This window comes from Pongo abelii, chromosome 4 (genome assembly GCF_028885655.2).
Source record: "Pongo abelii isolate AG06213 chromosome 4, NHGRI_mPonAbe1-v2.0_pri, whole genome shotgun sequence".
Classification (NCBI taxonomy): Eukaryota; Metazoa; Chordata; class Mammalia; order Primates; family Hominidae; genus Pongo; species Pongo abelii.
The window spans coordinates 186,347,871-186,371,492 of NC_071989.2; the positions used below are offsets into that span (position 1 = coordinate 186,347,871).

Here is a 23,622-nt window from a genome sequence, read left to right on the forward strand (position 1 = left end):
CTTCACTGATTCAGAATTTATACAGTCAGCTAACTGTTCTAGATGCGTGAAGAACTAAAAAAATGGTAATTCCTTTTAAAACTTCAAGGCTTTCAATTAAGAGGAGTACTGACTAAGATCAATATTCTCCTCTTAAATTCAAGTTTAAAAAATTAAAGATTTTTCAACCTGTGGGCTAAGCAAAATATTATTTAATGCTAAACAGCTATTCTGTTGACAGTACAGGTTGAGCATCCCAAATCTGAAACCTAAAATGCTCCAACATTTTTTGAAACATTTTGAGTGCTGACATGTCTCAAAGGAAATGCATAGTGGGACATTTCAGATTTGAGATGCTCATTCAGTATAATGTAAATATTCCAAATTCTCAAAACAATCCAAATCTGAAACACTTGTGGTTCCAAGCATTTTGGATAAGGAATACTCAACCTCTACATAATGATATAATGCACCTTTCCTGCAAAACGTCATGCCTTTCATTAACTTATTTCATTTTATATACTGGTATTAACCTAGTTTATAATATGAACTGTGTAAAACCTAACATACCGACCCCCCTACCCCCCGCCACTCTTTTTTCGAGACAGGGTCTTGCTCTGTCACCCAGTTTGGAGTGCAATAGCGCAATGACTGCTCACTGCAGTCTCAACTTCCCAGGCTGAAGCGATCCTCCCACCTCAGCCTCCTGAGTAGCTGGCACTGCAGGTGTGCACCACCACACCCAGCTAAATTTTGGATGTTTTTTGTAAAGACGGGGTCTCTCTATATTCCCCAGGCTAGTCTCCAACTCCTGGGCTCAAGCAATCCTCTTGCCTTGGCCTCCCAAAGTGCTGGGATTATGGGCGTGAGCCCCTGCAGTTACAGTATTTTCTCACTATTTCCCTTCAGATGTCCAATATGCAGCAAATCTAACAGTTCATGTATACATCTCATGCCCAGAATTTCCACAAAGCTAAACTCTAGCATTCCTTCAAAGTCTAACATAAAAGCCAAAACCATCCATCTATCCATCCATCCTTTCATTTGACAAATGTGTGCTACATGCCTATTCTGTACAGCACTTACTATGTTGGAGGGACAGAAAATGACTAAGATATAGTCTCTATCCTCAAGAAACTCCTCTAAACAACCAGTAAGCTTCAGAGAAAAGAGATTGATCTCAACCTGACAAGAATGTAGTAGTATGGACTGATGAGTCTGAAAACCGAAGTTCTTGCCTAACTCTGCACCCTATGGCCATGGACAGGCACATTTTAACTCTGAATTTAGTTTCCTTTATGTGCAATGTGAACGGTTTAATGTGGAATGTATTTCTTTTCTAGAGCTTAAAAAAATGAAACAAAATTCAAAAACCGAAATTTGGATTTTTAGGTATACAAGCTTTCATTTTTTATAATTATACATGTAGTACAAAAACTTGCAATAAAAAATGTTAATGTTTAAAATGCTGAAATAGAAAAGTTCCTTTAAGAACCACTGGCTTTGACAGTTCTGAGTCTGGATTTTAGGTCCTGACCATTACAGGACTCTTCTCATTTGCCTATTCCCTTCTGGCTTCTAATAGGACCCCCTTTACTTTCAGTGTCCTATATTACAACCCACTAAAGGACTGGGATGTCCAGGGTTCCTCCTTTTCGCTGTGGATTCTCTTTAAGAATTGGACTCTAGGCCAGGCATGGTGGCTCACGCCTGTAATCCCAGCACTTTGGGAGGCTGAGGTGGGCGGATCACTTGAGGTCAGGAGTTCGAGACTAGCCTGGCCAACATGGTTAAAACCCCATCTCTACTTAAAAAAAAAAAAAAAAAAAAAAAAAAAAGGCCGGGCGCGGTGGCTTACACCTGTAATCTCAGCACTTTGGGAGGCCGAGGCAGGCGGATCACGAGGTCAGGAGATCAAGACCATCCTGGCTAACACGGTGAAACCCCACCTCAACTTAACAAAAAAAAAAAAAAAAAAAAAGGCCGGGCGCGGTGGTTCATGCCTGTAATCTCAGCACTTTGGGAGGCCGAGGTGGGCAGATCACGAAGTCAAGAGATCGAGACCATCCTGGCTAACACGGTGAAACCCCGTCTCACTAAAAATACAAAAAATTAGCCAGGCATGGTGGCGGGCGCCTGTAGTCCCAGCTACTCAGGAGGCTGAGGCAGGAGAATGGCGTGAACAAGGGAGGTGGAGCTTGCAGTGAGCCGAGATGGCGCCACTGCACTCCAGCCTGGGCGATAGAGCAAGACTCCCAACTCAAAAAAAAAAAAAAAATTAGTTCAGCATGGTGGTGCTGCGTGCCTGTAGTCTCAGATACTCTCGGGAGGCTGTGGTGGGGGAATCGCTTGAACCCAGGAGGCAGAGGTTGTGGTGAGCCGAGATCATGCCAATACCTTCCACCTAGGTGACAGAGCGAGACTCCATCTCAAAAAAAAAAAAAAAAAAAGAATTAGACTCTAATCTTACCATCTTCCCAGTGTGCAAATGACTGCTCCCTCCTCTAAATACCAAAATTGTTTTCTATGTCTCTTATGTGCCTATTGTTTCCTATCTTATGATTATTTACATTCATTCTATTGCCTTCTCAGAGGGTGTAATGTAAGTTCTCTGACAGCAGGGAACAATTCACTGTAATATTCACTAGTACCAGGCACACACTATGGGCTTAAATCGTAGAAGAATCAGTCCAAGTTAAAAGGACCTTTTTGTATAAGCTTCAGTCATCGTAGCTATAAGCTGAAATTCTCTAGATATTATCACAAAATCTCACTTTACATTAATACACTGTTTTTTTTTAAATTTTGTTTTGGGATTTTTTTTTTTTTTTAAGACAGGTTCTGTCTGGCTCTGTTGTCCAGGCTGGAGTGCAGTGGAACGATCTTGGCTCACTTGCAACCTCTGTCTCCTGGGCTCAAATGATCCTCCCATCTCAGCCTCCCAGCAGCTGGAACCACAGGTGTGCATCACCACGCTTGGCTAATTTTTCTATTTTTCTTGGGTAGAGACAGGATTTCACCATGTTGCCCAGGCTGGCCTTGAACTCCTGGGCTCAAGCGATCTTCCCACCTTGGCCTCCCAATGTGTTGGGATTATACGCGTGAGCCACCATACCTGGCTACTGGGGTTTTTTAACTTCAAATGTTCTGACTAGATGCCAAGCTGGTTGTTAAAACATTACAAATTTGTAGAATTTTCCTGAAAATCAGTAAGTCAGGAAAGAGCTCACGAAGCAGTGTTGGTTCTTAAAACTCCTCAGTTGATTCTAATGTACAGCTGAGCTGGGAAATCCGTGGTATTGATAATAATTTTTTTTTTTTAGACGAAGTCTTGCTCTTGTCCCCCAGGCTGGCGTGCAATGGCGCGGTCTCAGCTCACTGCAGCCTGCGCCTCCTGGGTTCAAGTGATTCTCCTGCCTCGGCTCCCCAAGTAGCTGGGATTACAGGTGGCTACCACCACGCCTGGCTAGTTTTTGTGTTTTTAGTAGAGACGGGGTTTCACCATGTTGGCCAGGCTGGTCTCGAACTCCTCACCTCAGGTGATCCACCCGCCTCGGCCTCCCAAAGTGTTGGGATTACAGGCGTGAGCCACCGAGCCCGGCCGGTATTGATATGTAATTCTAAGTAGGAACAGAGATTATAAATCCCTCACTAAAATAACTTTTAGGCTGGGCACAGTGGCTCACACCTGCAATCCTAGCACTGTGGGAAGTCAAGGTGGGTGGATCACTTCAGCCCAGAAGTTAAGACCAGCCTGGCCAATATAGAGAAACTCCATCTCTATAAAAAAACAAAAAAATTATCCGGGTGTGGTGGTGCGCCTGTAGTCCCAGCTACTCAAGAAGGATCATCTATTCAGGATCACCTGAGCCTGAGGAGGTCAAGACTGCAGTAAACTGCACCACTGCACTCCAACTTGGGTGACAGAGAGACCTCATCTCAATAATAATAATAATAACCTTAAATAAATGGCTATAAACATTGCAGGAGAAAACAGAGTGACTGCCATCTTTAATACACTGAAACACTTAACCTAATTTGTAACCAAAACACTTTTTAAGTAGTGAAGCAGAGTGAGCTAGAAACCCAACTGAACAAGCCTGCTTTCAATCACTACTGATCAGTACTAAAACGATCCCCTAGAAATAAGCGATGCTGGACACACCTGGGACAGGATTAGTCATTCATATATCAACATACATTCACTATATATCCAGGATACAGATACAGTCCCTGCCCTCTTTAAATTTTCATCCTAGTAAATGGAGACTGGTCAAAACAAACCACACACACTGAAGAAAATACACTAACAAAATTTTCATTTTGTTCTAGAAGATTCCTTTAGATTGGGTGCTCAAGGAAAGCCTCCTCAAGGAGATAATATTTGAGCAGAGATCTGAATGAAAGATAAGGGGCCAGTCATGGGGAAATATCTGGGAAGAGTATTCCAGGCAGAAGGCCAACATATGCAAAAACTGTGAGACAGATAAAAACCCACAGAACTTTACAGCAGAGTGAACCTTAACGTATGTAAATTTAAAAAATCATTTAAGAGATCAGAGGATCTCCAGATGGAACACAGACTTTGACAAAAGAATCTAATTGTCTAGAAAATATGTGAAGCAACCTCACCAAAGGGGGATGGAGGGTGCTAAGAAACTTTGGAAATGAAGTCTGTAAGACTAAGGCAACAGGAACTACACATAAGCACCGTCCTCTACTTGATAAGGTTTTTCTCCATGCGAGTACATATTAATTCTGAAGTCACTATATCTGCATATGTATCCCAGATTTGAACAATTAAGTCAAAAGATGGTGAATGATGAAAGCCAGTTTTCTCACTGTAGAAGTGGGAGGTGACAGATAACCAAAGGAAGAAGGCTAGAATGGATAGAGTGGCAATGGATAGAATTGGAAATATCAACTCATGTTTAGCTTAATATAGATACAGATGACTGCATACAGAAAAACTTAGTTTAGTATACATACATGTATATCCCTTGCTCAGTCAGCTGAAAGGCCCTACAAGCAACAACATCCCAGTAGCAAGCACACCTAATGCCTAGATCTTGGTTTCTAATACCATTCTCTAATAAAAAGAATCAAGGCTCCTTGGAGAAGTGGCTGATTCTAGGACTGGGGTCGGAAATATATAAGATGTGCCTAGAGAATCTTGTAGTCAAAAGGATAAAGGAGGCTGGGAGTGGTGGTTCATGCCTGTAATCCTAATACTTTGGGAGGCCAAGGTGGGAGGACTGCTTGAGGCCAGGAGTTCAATACCAGCCTGGGCAACACAGCAAGATCCCATCTCTACCAAGAAAAAAAAAAAGAGGAGTCAACTGAAAAAGATCCCAGTGACTAAAGCTCGAACAATTTCAGCAATAAAATAAACACGCATGATATAAATACATGGCTGAATAAATAAACTGGGGAGAATAGAAAAATATCCTGTGCAGAAGAATTCCAAGTAACTTATGTAGATATTTTACCTTTACCTTCAAGGAAGCAGAACCTAACTTTTCATTCCTTCCCAGGATGGGCTAGGCATGATGACTTCCTTCCAAAGAGTACAGTACGGAAACAGTGGTGGGGGGATTAACAGTGGAGAAACCTGACCAACGCTACCGCAGCTAGGTGATCAAGGCCAAAATATCGACAGTGATAAAGCATACTGAGAGTACCTTTGATTTGATGTAGTGAAAATCGCGCTTTACCTCTGTAATCTTCCTGCCAAAAACCCATAATCCCAGCCCCAATTATGAGAGAAACATCAGGCAAATGTCAATTGAGAAATATTCTACAAAATACCTGACTGGTACTCGTGAAAACTGTCCAGGTCACCAAAAAGAAGAAAAGCTCAAGAAACTGTCAGAGCCCAGAGGAACCTAAGATGTGACTACTAAATGGTATGTAGTACCCTAAATGGGATCCTGGAACACAAAAAGAGTATCAGGTAAAAACTAAGAGAATCAGAATAAAGAATGGACTTTTGTTAATAATAGTGTATCAATATTGGTTCATCAATTGTGACAAGTGTATCATACTAACAATGCAAGGTGTTAATAAGAAACATTCAGCATGAGATTTTTAGGAATTTTCTATATTATCTTCACAATTTCCTGTTAATCTAAATCTCTCCTAATGACAAGTTTATTTAAAAAGTAAAACAAAACTTGAAGGAGGGAGGAAACAAGAAGGGAGGAAACACTGGAGACAGAACCAGCTTGGCAAGTTGACTGTTAAGGTCTGAGAAGTAGGCAGGGGAAAGATCATTCATTTCAGGCAATATTTTTCCATTTTACCTGTATAAGAACCACATGAGGAGCCTTATTTTTCTTTCTTTCTTTTTTCTTTCTTTTTTTTTTTTGTAGAGATGAAGATTTCACTACGTTGACCAGGCTGGTCTCAAACTCCTGGCCTCAAGCAATCCTCCCACCTCAGCCTCCCAAGGCATGAGCCACCATGGTGGGCCTGTATGAAGGAACTTTTTAAAAAATGCTACAAGCCGGGTGCAGTGGCTCATACCTGTAATCCCAGCATTCTGGGAGGCCAAGGTAAGAGGATCACTTGAGCCCAGAAGTTCAAGACCATCCTGAACAACATAGCAAGACCCTGTTCTCTGCTTAAAAAAAACAAAAACGGGCTGGACGTGGTGGATCACGCCTGTAATCCCTGCACTTTGGGAGGCTGAGGTGGGCAGATCATGAGGTCAGGAGTTCGAGACCAGCCTGACCAACATGGTGAAACCCCATCTCTACTAAAAATACAAAAATTAGCTGGGCATGGTGGTGCGCGCCTGTGATCCCAGCTACTCAGGAGGCTGAGGCAGGAGAATCGCTTGAACCCAGGAGACTGAGGTTGCAGTGAGCTGAGAAAGCAGTGAGCTGAGATAGCACCACTGCACTCTAGCCTGGGCGACAAGAGTGAGACTCCGTTTCAAAAAGAAAAAAAAAACAAAAACTCAAAACAAATTAAAACCCTACAGATGTCTGGACCCTCCAATCCAAACAATTTAACCAGATTCTCTGAAGGTAGAGCCTAGGAAAAGGTCATGTTTATTTCCTATAGGGAAAGGGAACTTAACACGGGTGATTGGAATGTACAGATAGGGGCTGGGCATGGTGGCTCACACCTGTAATCCCAGCACTTTGGGAGACCGAGGAGGGCGAATCACAAAGTTAGGAATTTGAGACCAGCCTGGTGAAACCCCAACTCTACTAAAAATACAAAAAATTAGCTGGGCATAGTGGCAGGTGCCTGTAATCCCAGCTACTGGGGAGGCTGAGGCAGGAGAACTGCTTGAACCTGGGGGGGCGGAGGTGGTTGCAGTGAGCCAAGATCGCACCACTGCACTCCAGCCCGGGTGACAGAGTGAGACTCCATCTCAAAAAAAAAAAAAAAAAAAGAGGCCGGGTGTGGTGGCTCATGCCTGTAATCCCAGCACTTTGGGAGGCCGAGGTGGGCAGATCACCTGAGGTTAGGAGTTTGAGACCAGCCTGGCCAACATGGTGAAACCCCGTCTCCTCTAAAAATACAAAAATTAGCCAGGTGTGGTGGTGGGCACCTGTAATCGGGAGGCTGAGGCAGGAGAATCGCTTGAACCCGGGAGGCAGAGGTTACAGTGAGCTGAGGTTGCACCATTGCACTCCGGCCTAGGCAACAAGAGCAAAACTCTGTCTCAAAAAAAAAAAAAAAAGAATGTACAGAGAGGGATGAGAATCACTAATCCAGACCCTTCATTCTAAATTTCGTGCCAGTGACATGATCATATGCACATTTTAAAATAAGTCATTCCTGTTTGCATATGAAGTAACTGCAGAAGGCATGAAAGACAGCAAGACACCAGCAAGATTATATAGATGAAGTCCAGGGAAAAGAGAATGATGGCATAGAATAGAATAACAGCAGTGAAACAAAAAATGGACATATTTGGGGTTTATTTTAGAGGTAGGGCCAAAAGGATCAGGTGATAGATTAAACATGTGGGGGTGGAAAAGAAATATTAAGGTGTACTCATAGGCTTACGCAAATGGAATTATGGTGTTATTTACAAAGAATGAGGTAAACTATTTGCCTTTGTGAGAAATTTTTATGTATGGTAAAGTAAATCTATCTAAAAAGAACAAGAGATATATAACACCTCATTGCTAAATCTGAGTGGCTTTAAAAAAGTAAAAAGAATGGGAAAAAGTGGAAATAGACTGCCAGATAAAGGTAAAAACACTATTTCATCACACCAAATGCGTTGTGTGAGAACTACCTGACCTCACTGCTAGTCAGCAGGATCGTTTTCTAGTGATCTCTTAAAAAAGCCAAAGTAAGCTAGTGTGCTGAACTCATTTGGCATTCACTGTCTGGAAACAGTTGCATTCATAACTCAGACAGGGTTAGTTACCTGGGTTTTCTATCAGAGGTGTGTGTGTGTGTGTGTGTGTGTGTGTGTGTGTGTGTGTGTGTGTGTGTGTTTAAACCTAGTATAAGTTAGGTAAAGTTTATTTATATTTTTGGAGACAGAGTTTCGCTCTTTGCTGTGTGTGTGTGTGTGTGTGTGTGTGTGTGTGTGTGTGTGTGTTTTTAAACCTAGTATAAGTTAGGTAAAGTTTATTTATATTTTTGGAGACAGAGTTTCGCTCTTTGCTGCCCAGGCTGGAGCGCAATGGTGCGATATTGGCTCACCACAACCTTCACCTCCTGGGTTCAAGTGATTCTCCTGCCTCAGCCTCCCGAGTAGCTGGGATTACAGGCATGCGCCACCACGGCCGGCTAATTTTGTATTTTTAGTGGAGATGGGGTTTCTCCGTGTTGGTCAGGCTGGTCTCGAACTCCCGACCTCAGGTGATCTGCCCGCCTCGGCCTCCCAAAGTGCTGAGATTACAGGCGTGAGCCACCACACCCGGCTGGTAAAGTTTAAATATCAGAGAAAGATTAGAAATGGGGCGGGGTGAGAGGCTACCCTGTGGTGGTTCCAACCATTAGTAATACAACGGGTTTACATTTACATATTTCCTTCCAGTTCCCCACACTCCAAGGAAAAGGTTTAGGGCTTGATTCAACCTCTTTTACAATTAAATAAAATTATTATGGGGAAACTGTTTAATGGTCTTTTCTTCTCCATTCTAGACTGTATGCATGCTGAGGAAAATCCATTCATCTCTGCCTTTGATCTTTACAGGAATCTTCTGGTGTTTTCTCTCCCGGCTGGAAAACCAACTTTTCCACCCCACCCTCTCACATCACTACATACAAGTCAAGGTTTGAGGAGCCTTCTCTATTTTCTCTTACCTGTGTGAGACTCCTCTCTTTCAGATATTTATAATTTTGCACATTATTTTACGAAATACTCCCTTCTAACTCTTCATAAACTTAATACACTCTTCATAACCATGGTTATACAATACTCTAAGTAGCTACAACAATTTACATATAGATGTTACGGCTGCTTCCAATTTTCACTATTAAAATAGCACTATGATAAACACTACTATTTATAAAGTTTGCCTGTATTTAGGATTTCTTCTAGATCTAGGTAAAACTTGGAGCCAAAGAATATACGTTATTTTTAAAGTTCTTGACCCACAGTGCTAAAATGCTTTTCGAAAGGACTATTCCAATTTACACTGGAAGGGCTGGATTCAATATGAGTCAAATGCTAAGTACGTCTCAAGCCAATATTTATTGCCATTTCAGTGCCAACCTAAGTTTTGCAATGCCAGCTTTGTTCAGAGAGAAAGAATACTGCAGTTTTGGCTGGAGACATTCCATTAGCTTTGCTACCAATTCTCTGCTCAGCAATAAAATAATGTTTGGCTATCAGCATTTCTGGAAGAGAGGTAAAACAGAGAAGCAGAGGAATGTTAGACTTAACATCAGTCACAGGCTTTAACTTCCTACTAAAGTAATTTCTTCAGAACTCCAATTATAATTCTTTTTCTACAAGTTTTTATTTTTATTTTTAGAGATGGAGTCTTGCTCTGTCACCCAGGCTGGAGTACAACGGTGCGAGCTCGGCCCACTGCAACCTCTATCTCCTGAGTTCAAGTGATTCTCCCACCTCAGCCTCCCGAGTAGCTGGAATTACAGGCACATGCCACCATGCCCAGCTAATTTTTGTATTTTTAGTACCGACAGGGTTTCACCATGTTGGCCAGGCTGGTCTTGAACTCCTGACCTCAGGTGATGCACCCACCTTGGCATCCCAAAGTGCTGGGACTATAGGTATGAGGCACCACGCCCAGCCTAAAATTTTTTATATTTTTTAGAGACAGGGTCTGTCACTCAGTCTGGAGTACAGTAGCATGATCATGGCTCACTGTAATCATCGGCTCCTGGGCTCAAGTACTCCTTCTGCCTCAGCCTCCCAAGTAGCTAGGACTACAGGCACATACCACCATACCCACCTTTTTTTTTGTTTTTTGTGGGGGGTAGATTGGTGGGGTCCCACTATGTTGCTCAGCCTGGTCTTGAACTCCTTGCCTCAGGTGATCCTCCCACTTCAGCCTCCCAAAGTAGTGAGATTACAGGTGTGAACCAATGTGCCCAGCCCCATAATTCTCTTTTAAAAGGAACTTTCTTTTGAGGAGGGAATCTATTTACTTCTATTTTTTTTTTCTTTTTGAGATGGAGTCTCACTCTGTCGCCCAGGCTGGAGTGCAGTGGCGTGATCTCGGCTCATTGCAAGCTGCGCCTCCCGGGTTCACGCCATTCTCCTGCCTCAGCCTCCCGAGTAGCTGGGACTGCAGGCACCCGCCACCACGCCTGGCTAATTTTTTGTATTTTTAGTAGAGATGGGGTTTCACCATGTTAGCCAGGATGGTCTCAATCTCCTGACCTCGTGATCCACCTGCCTCGGCCTCCCAAAGTGCTGGGATTACAGGCGTGAGCCACGGCGGCCAGCCTTTATTTACTTCTATACTCCCAAGACCCAGTGCAATGCCTTGGCATAAAATAGGAAATGTCTGAATAAATAAATGAATCCTTCCTCAGTCTAACAATCAACTTTTGTTTATATCTCTCTAGTTTCTTTTCTTTTTTTTTTTTTTGAGACAGATTCTCACTCTTGTTGTCCAGGCTGGAGTGTAGTGGCAAGATTTCAGCTCACCACAATCTCTGCTTCCAGGATTCAAGTGATTCTCCTGCCTCAGCCTCTCAAGTAGCTGGGATTGCAAGTGCCCACCAACACACCCAGCTAATTTTTGTATTTTTAATAGAGACACGGTTTCACAATGTTGGCCAGGCTAGTCTTGAACTCCTGACCTCAGGTGATCTGCCACCCTCAGCCTCCCAAAGTGCTGGGACTACAGGTGTGAGCTACCACACCCGGCCTTCTAGTTTCTTAAACACTGACCTTCTCATTATTACTCATTTATTCCTACTCTGTGTCAGGAACTAACATAGCTATCTTCACATTTTCCTCAACAATCCTGTAAGACAGATATTGCTATCTTGCCCATTATCAATTGAGAATGCTGAATCTTTGAAAAGAATTATGTGAAAGTATCCCATACCAATTTGGGTATACAGTAAGTGCTTAACAAAGGTCAGCTAAAACTAGCATGCTCTTTAGAACTCTGCTTTACATTAAGATCTACTGACATCTGGCTAGGCGTGGTGGCTCACGCCCATAATCCCAGAACTTTGGGAGGCCAGGAATTTGAGACCAGCCTGGCCAACATGGCAAAACCCGGTTCTGTATAAATACAAAAAAGTTAGCCAGGTGTGGTTGTGCATGCCTGTAATCTCTAGCTACTCGGGTGGCTGAGGCACAAGAATCGCTTAAACCTAGGAGATGAAGGTTGCAGCGAGCTAAGATGGCACCACTGCACTCTAGGCTGGGCAAAAAGAGCGACACTGACTCAAAAACAAAAAAACAAAACAAAACAAAAAAGTCTACTGACATCTAAGGTGGCTTGAGATAGCATTGTACAAATTAGCTGCAACGGATACAAAGGTTAACTATGGCACCCCCTTCTCTCTCTAATCTTTCAGGGCGTCTAATGTCATCAATTGCTACCATAAATCCCCCACTGGTCTGGGACAGACAGGTGACCAAAAAAAAAAAAAAGGAAAAAAAAAACAGCCATTGGGAAGGCCCATCACAGTCTGTCTTACTGAGAAAAATCCCTTGCTCCATGATCCTTTCCCTCCTTCCTCCTCCCTTCAGAGATGTTCAGAGATGACTCCCCTTCCATAAACTGATTTCCCAAGGATTTTGGAGAGCACTGCATTTAATTACAGTAAGTTAAAAATGTAATTGTCTGATAGTATCAGTGGGAGAAAGGCATTATTTACTTTTGGGGCATCTTACTAGAGACTGAACCCCAATTAGTCTCTAGTAAAATGCACAGGGGAGATTGGGGAAGTGTGTGAACTATTCTATACTACTTTCCTACTTCAGCTTTGGTCAAACATCTAGTAAAATGTATACGGGAGATTGCAGAAGTGTGTGAACTACTTTCCTACTGCAGCTTTGGTCAAACTTCCTCCCCTCCCAAGTCAGAAGACAAGAAGGTGTCAATCACTTGGAGACTAGCTTTTGAAATACTGTGATCCCTGATCTATCTCTTGCTAAAGCATGACACAAAGAAGGTATCACAAACAATAATAGATGGTGTGTAGTATTTTAACCAGATGGCTCAAACAGCTATTTGGATAGGGATTGGGTAACCAGGGTGTAATCTCCTCATTTTCCTAAGTGGAGTTTATCTTTCCATATCTCATCTGTTTATACTAACAAACGCTGCACAGGGTTGGTGTGAAATCTCAGCTGAGATTTAAGTACTCTCTAAATTCCAATTGGCTTGTTGGTTTTAGCTTGTGAAGAATGCATATTTTAGGTCTTGTTTTCAGTTATTCCCAGAGAGAAACTTGGCAAAAACTAGGAATCTTTGTTCTTTCCTTCCGACCACACAGACGGCTTTGCTTTGCTTTGCTTTATGTAATAGGCACTATGCCTTCTCTGATAGTAGCAGGAGAAATGAAATCTGAAATCCATTCAGGAAATTAAGTGATCACGGCTAGGCTCTGATCTAAAGTAATTTAAACTCTTACACACTCAGATCTTTATTATTCACATTTAATTACTGATACTCCAAATTAAGTACCAGCAGCTCCCATTTACTAAATATCTATTACCGTATAATAAAATAGATACTGTAAGTATTAAAACCCTTGTTTTCATCACTGAGAAAGCCAAAGATTCAAAAAGTTACATGCCTTGTCCAGGAATATCTAGATAATGGTAAATGGTGGAGCGAAGACTGAAATCTAGATTAATTACTTCCAAAGCCCAGACTCCCTCTCATGCCAAAATGCCTCCCATTATTACTTCAAATCGTTTTCTTTTCTTTTCTTTTTTGAGATGAAGTCTCACTCTGTTGCCCAGGCTGGAGTGCAGTGGCATGATCTCGGTTCACTGCAATCCCTGCCTCCTGGGTTCAAGTGATTCTCCTGCATCAGCCTCCCAGGTACCCATTACAGGTATAAGCCACTGTGCCCAGCTAAAATAGCTTTCAATAAATCCTTAATTCAGAAAATTTCAATTTCTAGGCTGGGCATGGTGGCTCATAACTGTAACTTCAGCACTTTTGGAGGCCAAGGAGGGCAGATCACCTGAGGTCAGGAGTTTGAGACCAGCCTGGCCAACATGTTGAAACTCTGTCTCTACTAAAATACAAAAATTAGGCAGGCATGGTGGCAGGTGCCTGCAATCCCAGCTACTCAAGAGGATGAAGCAGGAGAATTGCTTGAATCCAGGAGGTGGAGGCTGCAGTGAGCCAAGATTGTGTCATTGCACTCCAGCCTGGATGACAAGGGCCAAACACCACCTCAAAAAAAAAAAAAAGAAAAAGAAAATTTCAGTTCCTTTATTGTATATACTAGTAGCTGAATATCAGCCCACAGATGTATATAAAACTGTTCTCCTTTAGGCATAAGATCAACAAACATGTTGATACAGTTTTTCTCTATGGACAAAGGGTTTGGGGTCAAATAAGACTAGAAAATGGTACATATCTGGCCAGGCTCTGTGGCTCATGCCTGTAATCCCAGCACTTTGGGAGGCTGAGGCGGGCAGATCACTTGAGGTCTGAAGTTCGAGACCAGCCTGGCCAACATGGTGAAACCCTGTCTCTACTAAAAATACAAAAATTAGATGGGCGTGGTGGTGGCGCATGCCTGTAATCCCAGGTACTCAGGAGGCTGAGGCAAGAGATATCACTTGAGCCTGGAAGGCGGAGGTTGCAATGAGCTGAGATCATACCACTGCACTCTCTAGCTGGGGCGATAGAGCGAGACTGTCTCAAAAAAAAAAAAAAAAAAAAAAAAAAAAAAACAGTGCTTATCAAATACCTCTTTTCAAATACCCCTTTTAGAAATCTGCAATATAATCTTGTAAAGGCTTTGAAAGGTTCTGCGTCTAGAAAAAAAGAAAATTTAACCTCACAACTTCACATAAGGGAAGGTCTTTAAAAAAAAAAATACTAATATCCCTTGAAGAATTTTCGCTTAGAATCAGTTTGGCAGCCTGACAACGCAGTGAGACCCATCTCTACAGAAAATAAAAACATTAGCTGGGCATGGTGGTACACGCATGTAGTCCCAGCTACTTGGGAGGCTGATGTGGGAGGGTCACTTGAGCCCGGGAGGTTGAGGCTACAGTGAGCTATGGTTGTGCCACTGTACTCCAGCCCAGGTGACAGAGCAAGACTCTGTCTCAAAAAAAAAAAAAGAAAGAGAATCAGCTTGGAAACACCAGAAGTGGAACCAAATGGTCTGTGCAAATCAAGATATAACCATACCTTAATCTTAAATAATAGATTCTCAAATATTTGATAACTGATTAGACCCAAATGGCATTACACAAGTGTGGATGTTTACTGTATAAATATTCGAATATTCATAAATACCACATGAATAAACATTTCCAAAAAAACCCCCCACAATATTCTTTATCCAAGCAATTAAAATAGGTGGGGGCTGGGCGTGGCAGCTCACACCCGTAATCCCAACACTTTGGGAGGCCAAGGCAGGAGGCCTTAAGGACAGGGGTTTGCACCCAGGCTGGGAAACATGGTGAGACCCTGTCTCTACAAAAAAAAGAAAAGAAAAAAAAGAATAAGTGGAAGAAGTGGCTGAGCTTTGTTGGAAAGTTAGAGACACAAGCAATTTTAATTTGTGCAGCAGCAATAGAAAAATTTAAGGCTGGGCGCAGTGGCTCACGCCTGTAATCTCAGCACTATGGGAGGCTGAGGCAGGCAGATCACTTGAGGTCAGGAGTTCGAGACCAGCCTGGCCAACATGGTGAAACCCCGTCTCTACTAAAACTACAAAAATTAGCCATGTGTGGTGGTGAGCACCTGTAATCCTAGCTACACGGGAGGCTGAGGCAGGAGAATCACTCAAACCTGGGAGGCAGAGGTTGCAATGAGCCAAGATCACACCACTGCACTCCAGCCTGGGAAACAGAGCAAGACTCTGTCTCAAGGAAAAAAAGAAAAATTAAAAAAACAAAAAACAAGCAGTAACCCTTTATTCTAATTCTACCACGCACTAGCTTGGTAACCTCAGGCATCTTTCTTAGGTTTAGCTTCCTCACTGGTAAAATGTAAATAAAAATAGTGCTTAATTCCTTGGGTTGTGCAGATTAAAACAGCTTAGCTAATATTACTATTGAGAAACATGAGGTCTTCCAGAATCTGAGTGAGGAAAAAAAAGAAACATGAAGGACACATTAAGGAGACTTTTGTAAAGCACTGTGAGATGAGTCTGAACTAGCTTAAAAGGTTCTGAAGTAACACAATTAGATTTTGGGGGAACCAAATAAATTATCTTTCATTAATTCCTTTTTTTTTTTGAGATGGAGTCTCACTCTGTTGCCCAGGCTGGAGTGCAGTGATACCTCTTGACTCACTGCAACCTCTGCTTCCCGGGCCAAGTGATTCTCCTGTTTCACCCTCCCGATTACAGGAGTCTGCCACCATGCCTGGCTAATTTTTTTTGTATTCTTAGTAGAGATGGGGTTTCGCCATGTTGGCCAGGCAGGTCTCAAATTCCTGACCTCAGGTGATCCACCCGCCTCAGCCTCCCAAAGTGCTGGGATTACAGGCATGAGCCACCAGGCCCGGCCCCCATTAATTCCTATTCTAGTATTGAGTCTTTCACTTAACAGACTTAATTCCACTAAAACAAACACAAAGTATGTTGGCTATATTCAACCTTTCCTAAATGTGACTTTACCGCTCAGATTCAAGCAGAAACGTTGTTTCAAGAGAAATGAAGGTATTTCTGTTATCCTCTTTGTGAAAAACACTACAGGGAAGCAAACTTTATTGGTCCTCCAAAAATAATAATTTGACCTTGCCTGTTCCCTGCCCATCCCTTACCCCTTCTAGGCTGACAAATTCTGCCATTATGTTTCAAAATAGCTTGAAATCACACCCCTAGAATTTCACACGCATAAGATGTGTATATATTAGCAAAATTTAATGTCAAGTCACAAAATGTTAAAAATTTATCACTTTTCAATCTTAAAACTTGACATGAGAGGATGCTCTAGGATTTAGATTCAACTATTTATTAAACATCTATTTTATTTTATTTTTTTGAGATGGAGTCTTGCTCTGTCGTTAGGCTGGAGTGCAGTGGCACGATCTCGGCTCACTGCAACCTCCGCCTCCCAGATTCAAGTGATTCTCCTGCCTCAGCCTCCCGAGTAGCTGGGACTACAGACATGCGCCACCACGCCCGGCTAATTTTTGTATTTTTAGTAGAGATGGGGTTTCACCACGTTGGCCAGGATGGTCTCGATCTCTTGACCTCATGATCCGCCTGCCGCGGCCTCCGAAAGTGCTGGGATTACAGGCGTGAGCCACCGCGCGCAGCCTATTAAACATCAATTAACCAAGCACTATTGTATGTGTTTGCTGATCCACTCTTTTTTCTTGTTTTGTTTGGAGACAGAATCTCACTCTGTCACCCAGGCTGGAGTGCAATGGTGCGATCTCGGCTCACTGTAACCTCTGTCTCTTGGTCAAGCGATTCTCCTGCCTCAGCCTCTCGAGTAGCTGGGACTACAGGCGCTTGCCACCACGCCCGGCTGATTTTGTACTTTTAGTAGAGATGGGGTTTCACCACGTTGGCCAGGCTGGTCTCCAATTCCTGACCTCAAGTGATCCTCCCACCTCAGTCTCATAAAGTGCTGGGACTACAGGCGTGAGCCACTGCACCTAGCTTTTCTGATGCTTTCTTATAACACCCCTGTAAAGTTTAAAAATATTAGTCATTAAATGTAAGACCTAAAACTATAAAAATCCTACAAGAAAACCTAGTAGTATCATTCTGGACATTGGTCTTGGCAAAGAATTTATGACTAAGTCCCCAAAAACATTTGCAACAAAAACAAAAATTGGAAAGTGGGACCTAATTAAACTGAAGAGCTTCTACACAGCAAAAGAAACAATCAACAGAGTAAACAGACAAAATGGGAGAAAATCTTAGCAAACTATGAATCTGACAAAGGCCTAATATCCGGAATATATGAGAAACAATTCAACAAGCAAATAATAATAATAATAACCCCATTAAAAAAAAATTGGCAAAAGCCAGGCGGAGTGGCTCATACCAGTAACCCCATCACTTGTGGAGGCCAAGGTGGGAGGATCACTTGAAATCAGAAGTTCAAGACCAGGCTGGGCAACATAGCAAGACCCTATCTCTAAAAAAAATTTTAAAATTAGCCCAGTGTGGTGGAGTACACCTGTAGTCCCAGCTCCTCTGGAGGCTGAAGTGGGAGGATCACTTGAGCTGGGACTCTGAGGCCACAGTGAACTATCATCACGTTACTGTACTTTAGCTTGAGAGACAGAGCAAGAACCTGTCTCAAAAAAAAAAAAAAAGCTGGGCACGGTGGCTCACACCTGTAATCCCAGCATCTTGGCAGGCCGAGGTGGGTGGACTGCTTGAGGTCAGGAGTTCGAGACCAGCCTGGACAACACAGTGAAACCCTGTCTCTACTAAAAATACAAAAATTAGCTGGGCATGGTAGTATGCGCCTGTAATCCCAGCTACTCAGGAAGCTGAGGCAAGAGACATCGCTTGAACCCGGGAGCAGAGGTTGCAGAGAGTCAAGTTGGCACTACTGCACTCCAGCCTAGGTGACAGAGTAAAACATTGTCTCAAAAAAAAAAGGCGGGGGGGAGGTGGGTGCAAAAGTACATGAACAGACACTTCTTTTTTTTTTTTGAGACAAAGGTCTTACTCTGTCACCCAGGTTGGAGAGCAGTGGCACCATCTTGCTTGGCTCATTGCAACCGCCATCTCCCAGGTTCAAGTGATCCTCCCACCTCAGCCTCCCAAGTAGCTGGGACCACAGGCCCACACCACCATGCCTGGTGAATCTTTTGGATTTTTGGTACAGTTGGGGTCTTGCCATGTTGCCCAGGCTGGTCTCAAACTCCTAAGCTCAAGTGATCCACTGCCTCAGCCTCTCAAAGTGCTGGGATTACAGGCATCAGCCATCACACCCGCCTCAGACACTTCTCAAAAGAAGACATTTACAGGGCCAGGAGGCGGAGGCTGCAGTGAGCTGAGATCATGCCACTACACTCTAGCCCGGGCAACGAAGTGAGACCCTAAGGGAAACACACACACACACACACACACACACACACACACGGCCAAAAATAGTCTCACACACACACACACACACACACACACACACACACACACACACACACACACACACACACACACACACACGGCCAAAAATAGTCAACATCATCGATCATTAGAGAAATGCAAATCAAAATCACAATGAGTTACCATTTGATACCAGTCAGAATGGCTATTACTAAAAAGTCAAAAAATAACTAGATATTGGCAAGGCCACAGAGAAAAACGAATGCTTACATAACACTGTTGGGAATGTAAGTTAGTTTAGCCACTGTGGAAAGCAGTCTGGGGATTTCTCAAAGAACTTAAGAAAAAAAACAGAACTATCATTTGACCCAACAATCCCATTAATGGGTATATACCCAAAGGAAAATAACTCGTTCTACCAAAAAGACACACACTCACATGTTGATCACAGCATTATTCATGATAGCAAAGACATAGAATCAACCTAGATGCCCATCAACAGTGATCTGAATAAAGAAAATGTGGTACGTATACACTATAGAATACTACGCACTCATAAAAAAGAACAAAATCACATCCTTTACAGCAATATGCATGTAGCTGGAGGCCGTCATCCTAAGCAAATTAATGCAGAACCAAAAAACCAAATACGACATTCTTACTTGTAAGTAGGAGCTAAACACTGAGTATACATGGACACAAAGATGACAACAACAGACAATGAGGACTACTAGATGGGGTAGAGTGGGAGGAGGGCAAGTGTTGAAAAATTAAACTAACTGTTGGATACTATGCTTACAATCTGGGCGATGGGATCATTCATACAATAAATCCCAGCAACAAATAATTTACTCATGTATCAAACCCGCACATGTACCCCCTCATCGAAAACGAAAGTTGAAAGAAAAAACAAAACAAAACAACCACACCTGGACCCACACAAATATCTATGTCATTTTGCAGATACAGAAACTGAGGCCTGGAAGGATTAAGTAACTGTCAGAGATCTCAAATTGCCAAGTTCCTAATATAGACCTCCTTCCCCTACATTGCTGCAAAGATGAGAATATGGTTAACTTTCAATGCTCAAAAAACAAACAAACAAACAAAAAAAGAAGCTGAGGCAGGCAGATCGCTTGAGCCCAGGAGTTTGAGACCAGCCTGGACAACATAAGGAGACCATGTCTCTACAAAAAATAAAAATAAAAAAATTAGCTGGGTGTGGTGGTGTGGGCCTATAGTTCGAGCTACTTGGGAGGCTGAGGTGGGAGGAGTGCCTGAGCCCAGGAGGTTGGAGCTGCAGTGAACCATGAATGAGCCACTGCACTCCAGCCTGGGCAACAGAGTAAGACCCTATCTCAAAAAGAAAAGAAAAAGAAAAAGGTTAACTGGAATTTTGGCTTTCTTCTTTCTTCTAAAAATAGGATACTTAATGCTGTTGGAATTGCTTTAACAAAGAGAGGGAGAAAAAAAAAGAATACAACAAAAAACTCTTTGGGATTGAGATTTCTGGTGAAAGCACAAAACAAAGAAATCAGTTTGAACCCCCCAAAACTCTGTGGAGTTAAAAGACATGTAAATTATTTTATTATTATGACAATTACTACACACCAGTAAACAAATCCTTAAGTCCTTCAAGGAACTTATCAAGAAAGAAATCAAGGTTCTGAGCTGAAAACTAGTGGAAGGAGAAATTTCAGGACAAGGGAAGAGCAAGTATGGAGGCATGAGAAGGAATAACATGTATCATTGGAATAGAAACAAAAGGGTAAAAATGTAAGGTTTGACAGTGAAGTCAGACCATGAGGTACAAAGAAAAATTTTATGCTGCTCTAATCAATGCCACTCCAATTATTTTTGTTAGAAATACTGTTCTGGGCCAGGCACGGTGGCTCACGCCTGTAATCCCAGCACTTTGGAAAGCCGAGGTGGGTGGATCACGAGGTCAGGAGTTCGAGACCAGCCTGGCCAACATGGTGAAACCCCGTGTCTACTTAAAAAATACAAAAATTAGCTGGGCATGGTGGCACGCACCTGTAATCCCAGCTACTCGGGAAGCTGAGGCAGGACAATCGCTTGAACTTGGGAGGCGGAGGTTGCAGTGAGCCGAGATCGAGCCACCGCACTCCAGCGTGGGCGAGAGAGTGAGACTCCATCTCAAAAAATAAAATAAAATAAAAAAGAAAAAGAAAAATATTATTCTGAGGCCGGACGTGGTGGCTCACGCCTGTAATCTAAGTACTTTGTAAGTCCAAGGCAGGTGGATCACTTAAGGCCAGGAGTTCAATACCAGCCTGGCCAACATGGCGAAACCCCATCTCTACTAAAAATACAAAAATTAGCTGGGCGCGGTGGCACGTGCCTGTGGTCCCAGCTACGCAAGAAGGGGAGCTGGGAAGATGGCTTGAGCCCAGCAGGCGGAGGCTGCAGTGAGTCAAGACTATACAATTGTACTCCAGCCTGGGCGACAGATACTCTGTCAAGGAAGAGAAGAGAAGAGAGAAAAGGAGTGAAAAGAGAAGAGAAGAGAAAGAGAATAGAAATATTATTCTGGAAAAAGTAGGAAGGCTGAATTGAGAAGACTTTAAATGTGGGGTACCAGTTATAAAAGTTTAGTCCAGAGGAGAAATGAAGTATGAACTAAGGCAGTGGCAATGCATATGACAAGAGGGTTAATTAAGGACTGTGACTTTTTGTGACTTAAAACAAAACTCCAATAAGAATTTACAAACACACATTTAAAAATATTCCCCAGTATTTAATATGAAAAATTGTTCTCTTTCAAATTTATTCCAGGACTGTGAGAAAGTTTGCATAATTTCCTTGGTGGAAAAGTCCAAGGCCCACACACAGGCCCCTCAAGTGTTCACGGTGATTTCTGCTATTCATCACTTCTGGCATTCTCACTAACAGTAGTAACACACACACACACACACACACACACACACACACACACACACACACCCCTGAAAACAGTTCAAATCAAATAATCAGTTTTATGACTATTTCATTTTTGATACTAATTTTAAGCAAAAATACAATGTTGGAGAAATGGCAACTAGAGTCCTTGAATATGTGAAATAATCCTCAGACGGTCCAAAATAAAAATGACAAAATTAACCTTTATGGCCAGGCACAGTGGCTCACGCCTGTAATCCCGGCACTTTGGGAGGCTGTGGCAGGTGGATCACCTGAGGTCAAGAGTTCGAGACCAGCCTGCCCAACATGGTGAAACCTTGTCTCTACTAAAAATACAAAAAATAAGCCAGAAGTGGTGGTGGGCGCCTATAATCCCAGCAACTCTGGAAGCTGAGGCAGAAGAATCACTTGAACCTGGGAGACAAAGGTTGCAGTGAGCCGAGGTTGAGCCATTGCACTCCAGCCTGGGAACAAGAGCGAAACTCCATCTCAAAAAAACAAAACAAAAAAAACTAATCTTTATCAATACCCATCTCAAAGACCTACTTCTAAAAGAATATCTGCTGTAAAGGTAATCTGTTACTCAGAGTAATCAGAATGTATACTACTTTGCAAGGTTCAGAAATATTCCTCTTAAATACTTAGAGGAGTTCATAAATATCAATGCCCAGCCCACTCTGAAAAAATAATGCATTTTGCACCAACTTGATCATAAGTGTCTGTACTTGTCAAATAAAGAAGTACCCCAAAAAAGGGAGGCCAGCAAACACTACTGAGTAAGTATGTCAAAACCTTTCCAAGATATAACTATGCTCTTGAATAGATTCAGCAACATAAAGATGTCAATTACAACCCCTGAAGTTCATTTACAAATTTCATAAAAATTTCAACTTTAAAAAGTTGATTACAAATTTCTTTTAGAGGAGCAAATAAACAAGAAAACCCAGGAAAACTCTGAAAAAGAGCAATGGAGTGGAGGCAGGGGTGTTCCTCCAGATCAAAATACATCATAAGACTCTATAATTAAGTGTAATATTGGCATATATAGGGGAAGACCAGTGGAACAGAAATTCCAGTTGAGGCTGGGTGCAGTGGCTCACACGTGTAATTCCAGCACTTTGGGAGGCCAAGGTGGGCAGATTGCTTGAGCTCAGGAGAGTTTCTGTTTCATTGCTGTTTTAATTTGCAATTCCTTAAGGACCTCAAATCCTTAAAGATTTGAGCATCTTTTCATATGCTTACATGCCATCTGTATATCCTCTTTGGTGAGTGGTCTGTTCTGATCTTTTCCCTACTTTTTGATTGAGTTGTTCATTTTAAATTTTAAAAATATATTTTGGGCCAGGCATGGTGGCTCACGCCTGTAATCCCAGTACTTTGAGAGGCCGAGGTGGGCGGATCACTTCAGGTCAGGAATTCAAGACCAGCCTGGACAGCATGGCAAAACCCCATCTCTACTAAAAATACAAAAATTAGCCGGGCATGGTGGCACACACCTGTAATCCCAGCTACTCGGGAGGCTGAGGCAGGAGAATTGCTTGAATCCAGGAGGTGGAGGTTGCAATGAGCTGAGATCACACCACTGCACTCCAGCCTGGGCAACAAGAGCAAAACTCTGTCTCAAACAAACAAACAAATCCAGTCAGTCTTCATGACTACTTACCTATGCTATGCAGAGTTAAGTATAATATAATCATGTCTCTATAAGACAAAGACAGAAGTTCTCTTATCCAATGAGAATGAGACCCATAACTAATCAATTAACTGAAGTCAAAGTAATAAAAATATTCTATACATTACGTAAATATTTCATTTTAACATAAATTACTCACATGAACACAAGTTTCTGATAAAAGCCTATCCTTTTCTTTAGGGAATGAATCCACTGGCACTCCTTGGAATTTCTTTAGTTTTTTAGTTTTTTGAGAGGGAGTCTCGCTCTGTCACCCAGGCTGGAGTGCACTGGTGCGACCTCAGCTCACTGCAACCTCTGCCTCCCAGGTTCAAGTGATTCTCCTGCCTCAGCCTTCTGAGTAGCTGGGATTACAGGCACCCGTCACCAAATCTGGCTAATTTTTGTATTTTAGTAGA

At 42.5% G+C, this 23,622-nt stretch overlaps 1 protein-coding gene across 1 annotated transcript in view; it reads right to left on the bottom strand.

Moving 5' to 3' along the window:
* The window catches only part of FAF2 (Fas associated factor family member 2), a 63,638-nt gene that overhangs the window by 31,224 nt on the left and 8,792 nt on the right, over nt 1–23,622 (bottom strand). The gene's annotated exons all lie outside the window — the stretch shown is intronic.